Source organism: Triticum dicoccoides, chromosome 6A, assembly GCF_002162155.2.
Source record: "Triticum dicoccoides isolate Atlit2015 ecotype Zavitan chromosome 6A, WEW_v2.0, whole genome shotgun sequence".
In the NCBI taxonomy this organism is placed as follows: domain Eukaryota; kingdom Viridiplantae; phylum Streptophyta; class Magnoliopsida; order Poales; family Poaceae; genus Triticum; species Triticum dicoccoides.
The window spans coordinates 353,127,377-353,138,081 of record NC_041390.1 but is presented as its reverse complement, the minus strand read 5'-3'; the positions used below and the strand labels follow the sequence as shown (position 1 = coordinate 353,138,081).

Genomic DNA, 10,705 nt, shown 5'->3' with positions numbered 1-10,705 from the left:
TAGTGTATTTGTTCACATCTGTGGTCATGTATGCCCCTTGAGAAGATGTGAGTTATCAGCAGCCACGTAGTTTTTAGCTTTTGTTGCATCATTCTTCTGGATAGTGAATAAAATGGCGTACCTTTTAGATTACTTCTTCACCAACTTATGTTCCACCATACAATGATACCATGGAAAAATAGCTATGTATAGTGCCGCTATAAATTTCAACAGGTACGGATGCAATGTATTTTTTTCTGTTTTTTTATCCGTTGCAACGCACGGGCCTTTTTCTAGTATATACATATACTAACCATCGAATCGACCAAACACGCATCTGAACCCGCGTCGCACCAAAAAAATAAAAAGGGCACCCACCCCACCGTTTCACCCATCCACTTCCTCTCCTGTCCACCTCCTTCCTCCCACCCCACCCCTCGATCCACCAACCAACCGCCGCGCTGCGCACCAGGCCGGCCAACTACCGCCGTGCGCCGCGCCCCAGGCCGGCCAACTACCACCGCGCGCCGCTCCCCAGTCTGGGCACCCCCCGGTGTGCCTCGCCTTCCTCCTTTCATCCTCCTCGAGACGCCGGCCACTCAGCAGCCCCCTCAGCTGTCGGCTGGCGCGACCACGCCTCCCCACGCCGGGCTGCCTTCCCCGTCGATGGATACGAGCTCTACTGGCCCAGGCGACGCTACCATCGCAGGATTCGGCGAGATTTGCCCAAGTAAACACCATCTCCGTCGGTTAGGGCCCGCCGCGCCGGCTGGCGTCAGATCCGCCCATCCTTGCGCGATGTTGGCCTTCCTTCTACCTCCAATGTGCGGATCCCCTCCCCTTCGTCTCCTCCTTCTAGCTCCAACCTCCCTCCGCTACCGGCCGGTGCGGCCTCGAGCCCTCGACTCCTGCGCCAACAACCGAACTCCCGCGCCACCAACCGCAGCAACGGCCTCAAGACGGTGTTTCCTCTCCTCATCGCCGTGCCCTCTCTCCATTCCCACGCAGTCCACTTCAGAGAGAAGGAGGAACTCCATCACCGGCGCATGTGCCACTCGCGAGGTGAAGCCGCCTCCCAGTTTGCGGGGTGTGCGTGTGGAGTACGGCGGGCGCGTCGGTGCAGTCTGGTGGGCGCGTCAGTGCAGTCCGTCCGGGTAGAGCGTGCATTGCTCACGCGCCACATCCCCCGCCGGTTAGCCGCCCCTCTGTCCACCTCCTACGCCGCTGGAGTAACACAGTCGTTTTTCTTCTTCTTCTTCTTCCTTTTTTGGATTTTGGATATGTAGTACAGTCGGATCCCTCAGGCAGTGCGCCACGCGCCCTCGTTCGGTACGCTAATATCCAGTTCATCGTAGTCCGGCCTTGGGCAGCAAGTGAGCCCCTCCCGTCCACCCGGGCTATGGAGGCGAGCTAGATCCGGCGAGATCCTTTCCTCTACGGTCCCCGGCCGTCCAACCTCACGCCCCGACGGCCTCCTGCAAGCACGGATGGGTCGACGCCACCCCGTCCGCACTGCATTTGTAAAAAAATTCAGAAAAAAATTAAAGAATGGTGAAGTTCATTTGTAAGAAAAAATGTGATTTTCTACAGAACCCCATAAATTAGGAAAACCTCATGAGGTACACTAACCTCCTCTGCCCGCTACTAGGGGGCATCTCGGCCGCCGCCGTTGCGCCGTGCTACCCCGACACTACAGTCTACAGAGCAATAGCGGCAACATGGCTCCTCGTTCTGCCTTCTAGAGCAGCGGTGCAGTTGCTGCGGCCATGCAGCTCGGCTTGCGGACAAATGCAGTTGACTTGCACAGGCCGGTTGCTCTCTGCGAGGAACCAATTTGATACCATTTTTATTTGGGTGATTCAGCGTCAGAAGCTAACTCTTGCTTTTGCATCTTTTCTTCCACAGCGGTTGCAGATGTGTTGGAGCAAGAGGGCTCCTAAAACATAGCCTGCATCACCTTAAGTCTTCAGACACTGAAACCAGGTATCAACATTAAGTACACTGATCTCTGGAATCCTCTCTAGAATTTACTGATGAAATCTTGTGTTAGTGTACAGTGTTTTGCAATTCTCCTGGTTTGTGTTGCAATTCTACCTGTGCAGCTCAGTTGCCTCTCCCCGTGCAGCTCGCTTGCCGCCCCCGTGCAGCTCACCTCCGCCGAGCAAACTCTTTTCGGCGAGTCCACATCGCGTCCGCACCACATCGTGCAATTTGAGTGCAGTTTTTGATTATTTTTGGAGCAGCACATCCATCCAACCCAATAAGTTCAGAGTTTGTGTGTTCAGTGCAGTACCGCAGTGCAATGCAGTGCAGTTTCGGTTTCAGAGTCCCGTTGAAGGCCTCTTGGTGCTATCCTCACTTAATTTTTATGTGAAAATGTGTGTACAGCCTGTGTAACAGAATTGCAAGGCCAAGTTTGTCATAAAAAATGATGCTTAGATGCGATTCAGTGTAAAATCCTATGTGGTTCACTTGGTAAACAAAAAAGTGTCTGGTATGTAAATTTTTGAAGCTCACTTTGTAATGTCATGTGGCTAACCTCTCGATAGTTTTGCGGTCCACTTACGCCCGAGGTGAAGCCCGCTGTGTAATCTCATGCGGCACACCTCTTGATAGTGTTGCGATTCACTTACGCCCGATCCAATATGAAGCTCACTTTGTAATGTCATGTGGCTCACCTCGATAGTTTTGCGATCCACTTACGCCCGAGGTGAAGCTCACTTTGTAATCTCATGCGGGTCACCTCTTGATAGTGTTGCAATTCACTTACACCCTATCCAATATGAAGCTCACTTTGTAATCTCATGCGGCACACCTCTTGATAGTGTTGCGGTTCATTTACGCCCGACGTGAAGTGCGGTTCACTTCCTCGTCCTTGAAAAAATTACGTTTGAATAAAAGAAAACCATGCATTTCTCTTACCCGTCTGATGCAGTGCGGTTTTTCGTCGGATGCAGTGCGGTTTTCAGTCGGATGAAGTACGCACGTCGATTTGGGGTGTCACGAAAAACAGAGTGTCCGAATTTTGGTAAATTTGAAATTCCTCTTAAACCGTAAAGAATTAGAGAGAGTGTTCTACATGAAAAAGTTGCGCCTCGTCGATATCTTTCCAACGGCGTATCGTTTGAATCATTCCGACCAGTGGTTTGTAAAAATTTCGCGAAAAAGGCCGCTGCCACTCGTCGTCTGCCGCACGATTTTCAAAATTAACTTAAAACCATAAGGAATATCGAAAACATTTCAACATATGAAAGTTGCGCCTCGTTCATAGCTTTTCAACGGTATATTACACACCTCGTTTCGACAAACGGTTAAAAAAACTGGAGCGAAAACAGTACCAAAAATTTGAAAAACAGAATTCCGCGATTTAGTAAATTTGAAACTACTCTTAAACCATAACGAATTAGAGAAAACAATAGTTATGAAAAAGATGCACCTCGACGATATCTATCCAATGGTGTATCATTTGCCTCATTCCGACGAGCGGTTTAGAAAAAAACATGAAAAAACGCTAGCTGCCATTCTTTGTGGGTCGCACCGTTTTTAAAACTGCTCTTAAACCGTGGGGAATCCCGAAAAGTGTTCAACATGGCGAAGTTGCGCCTTATCCGTAGTTTTCCAACAGTATATTACACGCCTCGTTCCGATAAACGGTTAAAAAATTAGAGCGAAAACAGTATCGGAAAAACACTACGCGCAGTTTTTTCGACATGAAGTTCACTAGTCGGTGTAATGCAGTGCTCTTGCTAAAGAAAGTGCAGTGCCCTCGCATTGAGAATGCAGTGCGGAAGTGTTATCAGAATAACTATTCTGATAATATTATCAGAATAGACGGGCTGTATATATATGAAGGAGGGGGCACCGCTAAAACACACATCAACAGTTGTACAAGGGGGCGCCCCAAGTAGGAGGAATCCTACTTGGGCGCCTCCCAATTCGGCCTCCCCCTTCCATATTCATCCGGAGGGGGAAGGAAGGAGGAGGGAGGAGAGAAGGAAGGGGGAGGCCGAATTGCTCCCTTCCTTTCTCTCTTCCCCTCTTTCCTTCCCCCTTATTTCAGCCTACATGGGGCGCACCAGCCCAGGGGCTGATCTGTCCCCTTCTTGGCCCATTAGGCCCATGTAGTTGCCGGGGGGGGGGGTGTGCCCGGAACCCTTTCCAGTGACCCGATATGTATCCGGTACCCCCGGAACACTTCTGGTGTCCGAATATCATCGTCCAATATATGAATCTTTACCTCTCGACCATTTTGAGACTCCTCATCATGTCCGTGATCACATCCGGGACTCCGAACAACATTCGGTCACCAAATCACATAACTCATATAATACAACATCGTCATCGAACGTTAAACGTGCGGACCCTACGGGTTTGAGAACTATGTAGACATGACCGAGACACCTCTCTGGTCAATAACCAACAACGGAACCTGGATGCTCATATTGGTTCCCACATATTCTACGAAGATCTTTATCGGTCATACCATAATGACAACATACGTTATTCCGTTTGTCATCGGTATGTTACTTGCCCGAGATTCGATCGTCGGTATCTTCATACCTAGTTTAATCTCATTATCGGCAAGTCTCTTTACTCGTTCCGTAATACATCATCCTGTAACTAACTCATTAGTCACATTGCTTGCAAGGCTTATCATGATGTGTATTACTGAGAGGGTCTAGAGATATCTCTCCGACGCTCGGAGTGACAAATCCTAATCTTGATCTATGCCAACCCAACAAACACCTTCGGAGATACCTGCAGAGCATCTTTATAATCACCCAGTTATATTGTGACATTTGATAGCACACAAGGTATTCCTCCAGTTTCCGGGAGTTGCATAATCTCATAGTCGAAGGAATATGTATTTGACATGAAGAAAGCAATAGCAATAAAATTGAACGATCAACATGCTAAGCTAACAGATGGGTTTTATCCATCACATCATTCTCCTAATGATGTGATCCCGTTCATCAAATGACAACACATGTCTATGGTTAGGAAACTTAATCATCTTTGATTAACGAGCTAGTCTAGTAGAGGCTTACTAGGGACACGGTGTTTTGTCTATGTATCCACACATGTATCAAGTTTTTGGTTAATACAATTCTAACATGAATAATAAACATTTATCATGATATAAGGAAATATAAAATAACAACTTTACTATTGCCTCTAGGGCATATTTCCTCCAGTCTCCCACTTGCATTAGAGTCAATAATCTAGTTTACATCGCCATGTGATTTAACACCAATAATTCACATCTTCATGTGTTTAACACCCATAGTTCACATCGCCATGTGACCAACACCCAAAGGGTTTACTAGAGTCAATAATCTAGTTCACATCGCTATGTGATTAACACCCAAAGAGTACTAAGGTGTGATCATGTTTTACTTGTGAGAGAAGTTTAGTCAACGGGTCTGCCACATTTTGATCCGTATGTATTTTGCAAATTTCCATGTCTACAATGCTCTATATGGAGCTACTCTAGCTAATTGCTCCCACTTTCAATACGTATCCAGGTTGAGACTCAGAGTCATCTGGATCGGTGTAAAAGCTTGCATCGACGTAACTCTTTACGACGAACTCTTTTATCACCTCCATAACTGAGAAATATTTCCTTAGTCCTCTTAGGTAACTAAGGATAACTTTGACCGATGTCTAGTGATCCACTCCTGGATCACTACCGTGCCCCCTTGCCAAACTCATGGTAAGGTATACAATAGGTCTAGTACACAACATGGCATACTTTATAGAACCTATGACTGAGGCATAGAGAATGACTTTCATTCTCTCTCTATATTCTGCCGTGGTCGGGTTTTCAGTCTTACTCAACTTTACACCTTGTGACACAGGCAAGAACCCTTTCTTTAATTGATCCATTTTGAACTTCTTCAAAACTTTATCAAGGTATGTGCTTTGTGAAAGTCCTATCAAGCGTCATGATCTATCTCTATAGATCTTGATGCCCAATATATAAGCAGCTTCACCGAGGTCTTTCATTGAAAAACTATTATTCAAGTATCCTTTTATTCAAGTATTATTCAAGTATCCTTTTATGCTATCCAGAAATTCTATACCATTTCCAATCAACAATATGTCATCCACATATAATATTAGAAATGCTATAGAGCTCCCACTCACTTTCTTATAAATACAGGCTTCACCGAAAGTCTGTATAAAACCATATGTTTTGATCACCTTATCAAAGCTTATATTCCAACTCCGAGATGCTTGCACCAGTCCATAAATGGATCGCTGGAGCTTGCAGACTTTGTTAGCACCTTTAGGATCGACTAAACCTTCTGGTTGCATCATATACAACTCTTCTTTAAGAAATCCATTAAGGAATGCGGTTTTGACGTCCATTTGCCAGATTTCATAATCATAAAATGCGGCAATTTCTAACATGATTCGCACAGACTTAAGCATCGCTACGAGTGAGAAGGTCTCATCGTAGTCAACTCCTTGAACTTGTCAAAAGCCTTTCGCGACAAGTCGAGCTTTGTAGACAGTAACATTACCATCAGCGTCAGTCTTCTTATTGAAGATCCATTTATTCTATATGTCTCGCCGATCATCGGTCAAGTCAACCAAATTTCACACTTTGTTCTCATACATGGATCATATCTCAGATTTCATGGACTCAAGCCATTTATCGGAATCTGGGCTCATCATCGCTTCGTCATAGTTCATAGGTTCGTCATGGTCTAGTAACATGACTTCCAGAACAGGATGACCATACCACTCTGGTGCGGAACATGCTCTGGTTGACCTATGAGGTTCAGTAGCAACTTGATCTGAAGTTTCATAATTGTTATCTTTGGCTTCCTCTCTAGTTGGTGTAGGCATCACGGGAATAGTTTTCTGTGATGAGCTACTTTCCAATTCGAGAGAAGGTACAATTACCTCATCAAGTTCTACTTTCCTCCCACTCACTTCTTTCGAGAGAAACTCCTTCTCTAGAAAGGATCCATTCTTAGCAACAAAGATCTTGCCTTCAGATCTATGATAGAAGGTGTACCCAACAGTTTCTTTTGGGTATCCTATGAAGACGCACTTCTCCGATTTGGGTTCGAACTTATCAGGCTGAAGCCTTTTGACATAAGCGCCGCATCCCCAAACTTTTAAGAAATGACAGTTTAGGTTTCTTGCCAAACCATAGTTCATACGGTGTCATCTCAACGGATTTAGACGGTGCCCTATTTAACGTGAATGCGGATGTCTCTAATGCATAACCCAAAAACGATAGTGGTAAATCGGTAAGAGACATCATAGAACGCACCATATCCAATAAAGTGTGTTTACGATGTTCGGACACACCATTACGCTGTGGTGTTCCATGTGGCGTGAGTTGTGAAACTCATTCCACATTATTTTAAATGAAGGCCAAACTCGTAACTCAAATATTCGCCTCTGCGATCTGATCGTAGAAACTTTATTTTCTTGTTACGATGATTCTCCACTTCACTCTAAAATTCTTTGAACTTTTCAAATGTTTCAGACTTGTGTTTCATTAAGTAGATATATCCATATCTTCTCAAATCATCTGCGAAGGTTGGAACATAACGATACTCGCCACGAACCTCAACACTCATCGGACTGCATACATCAGTATGTATTGTTTCCAATAAGTCATTAGCTCGCTCCATTGTTCCGGAGAATGGAGCTTTAGTCATCTTGCCCATGAGGCATGGTTCACATGTATCAAATGATTCATAATCAAGTGATTCCAAAAGTCCATATGCATGGTGTTTCTTCATGCGCTTTACACCAATATGACCTAAACGGTAGTGCCACAAGTATGTTGCACTGTCATTATCAACTTTGCATCTTTTGGCATCAATACTATGAATATGTGTATCACTACGATCGAGATTCAATAAACCATTTATATTGGGTGTGTGACCATAGAAGGTTTTATTCATGTAAACAGAACAACAATTATTCTCTGACTTAAATGAATTACCATATCACGATAAACATGATCCAACCATATTCATGCTCAACGCAAACACCAAATAACATTTATTTAGGTCCAACACTAATCTTGAAGGTTGAGGTACCGTGCGATGGTGATCTTATCAACCTTGGAATCACTTCCAACACATATCGTCACCTCGCCCTTAACTAGTCTCTGTTCATTTTGCAACTCCTGTTTTGAGTTACTAATCATAGCAACTGAACCGGTATCAAATACCCTCGGGTTGCTATGAACACTAGTAAAGTACACATCAATATTATGTATATCAAATATACCTTTGTTCACTTTGCCATCCTTCTTATCCTCCAAGTATTCTGGGTAGTTCCGCTTCCAGTGACCATTCCCTTTGTAGTATAAGCACTTAGTTCAGGCTTAATCCAGCTTTGGGCTTCTTCACGGGAGTGACAACTTGCTTGTCATTCTTTTTGAAGTTCCCTTTATTTCCCTTGCCCTTTATTTTTGAAACTAGTGGTCTTGTCGACCATCAACATTTGATGCTCTTTCTTGATTTCCACCTTCGTCGATTTCAGCATCGCGAAGAGCTCGAGAATTGTTTTCGTCATCCCTTGCATATCATAGTTCATCATGAAGTTCTAGTAACTTGGTGATAGTGACTAGAGAACTCTATTAATCACTATCTTATTTGGAAGATTAACTCCCACTTGATTCAAGCGATTGTAGTACCTAGACATTATGAGCACATGCTCACTAGCTGAGCTATCCTCCTCCATCTTGTAGGCAAAGTATTTGTCAGAGGTCTCACACCTCTCGACACGGGCATGAGTCTGAAATACCAATTTCAGCTCTTGGAACATCTCATATGTTCCGTGGCGTTCAAAAACATTTTGCAGCCCTGATTCTAAGCCGTAAAGCATGGCGCACTAAACTATCAAGTAGTCATCATACCAAGCTTGCCAAACGTTCATAATGTCTGCATCCGCTCCTGTAATAGGTTTGTCACCTAGTAGTGTATCAAGGACATAATTCTTCTATGCAGCAACGAGGATAATCCTCATATCACGGACCCAGTCCGCATCATTGCTACTATCATCTTTCAACTTAGTTTTCTCTAGGAACATATCAAAAACATAGGGGAGCTACAACGCGAGCTATTGTTCTACAACATAGATATGCAAATACTATCAGGACTAAGTTCATGATAAATTAAGTTCAATTAATCAAATTACTTAAGAATTCCCACTTAGATAGACATCCCTCAAGTCATCTAAGCCATACGTGATCCAAATCAACTAAACCATGTACGATCATCACGTGAGATGGAGTAGTCATCAATGGTGAACATCTCTATGTTGATCATATCTACTATATGATTCACGTTCGACCTTTCGGTCTCCAGTGTTCCGAGGCCATGTCTGTAAATGCCAGGCTCGTCAAGTTTAACCTGAGTATTCCGCATGTGCAAAACTATCTTGACCCGTTGTATGTGAACGTAGAGTCTATCACACCCGATCATCTCGTGGTGTCTCAACACGATGAAATGTCGCAACGGTGCATACTCGGGGAGACACTTATACCTTAAAATTTTGTTAAGGGATCATCTTATAATGCTGATGACCCACAAGTATAGGGGATCAATTGTAGCTCTTTTCAATAAGTAAGAGTGTCGAACCCAACGAGGAGCAGAAGGAAATGACAAGTAGTTTCTGGTAAGGTATTGTCTGCAAGCGCTGAAATTGTAAGTAATGAGTAGTTTGATAGCAAGATAATTTGTAACGGGCAAGTAACGATAATAGTGACAAAGGTGCAGCAAGATAGCCCAATCCCTTTGACGCAAATGACAGGCCAAAACGGTCTCTTATGATAAGCAAAGCGTTCTTGAGGGTACACGGGAATTTCATCTAGTCATTTTCATCATGTTGGTTTGATTTGTGCTCGCTATTTTGATAATTTGATATGTGGGTGGACCGGTGCTTATGTGCTGTTGTTACTTGAACAAACCTCCTACTTATGATTAACCCTCCCGCAAACATCTGCAACTACGAGAAAAGTATTAAGAATAAATTCTAACCATAGCATTAAACTTTTGGATCCAATCGGCCCCTTACGGAATAGCGCATAAACTGGGGTTTAAGCTTCTGTCACTCTCGCAACCCACCATCTAATTGCTACTCCACAATGCATTCCCTTAGGCCCAAATATGGTGAAGTGTCATGTAGTCGATGTTCACATGACACCACTAAGGGAATAACAACATACATACTATCAAAATATCAAACACATATCAAGTTCACATGATTACTTGCAACATGATTTCTCGCGTGACCTCAAGAACAAAAGTAACTACTCACGAATGATAAACATGTTCTTGATCAGAGGAGTATTAAATAGCATAATGGATCTGAACATATCATCTTCCACCAAATAAACCATATAGTAATCAACTACAAGGTGTAATCAACACTACTAGTCACCCACGAGTACCAATCTATAGTTCCGGTAACAAGATTGAACACAAGAGATGAACTAGGGTTTGAGAGGAGTTGATGCTGTTAAAGATGTTGCTGGAGATTACCCTCCCCAAGATGGGAGAGTTGTTGGTGATGATGATGGCGATGATTTCCCCCTCCGGGAGGGAAGTTCCCCCGGCGGAATCGCTCCCCCGAAGGGCAAAAGTGCTCCTGCCCAAGTTCCGCCTCGAGGCGGCGGTGCTTCGTCCTGAAAGTCCTCCTCCTATTTTTTCTAGGTCAAAATGACTTATATACCAAAAGATGGGCACCG

The 10,705-nt window shown here is 44.2% G+C and overlaps 1 long non-coding RNA gene across 1 annotated transcript; it reads left to right on the top strand.

The window, feature by feature from the left end:
* The first annotated feature begins 365 nt into the window (after positions 1-365).
* Positions 366-2,527, top strand: LOC119316898. Its single transcript, XR_005153395.1, has 2 exons — positions 366-1,543; positions 1,628-2,527. It is a non-coding gene; the product is annotated as an uncharacterized LOC119316898 (long non-coding RNA).
* Positions 2,528-10,705: the final 8,178 nt, after the last annotated feature.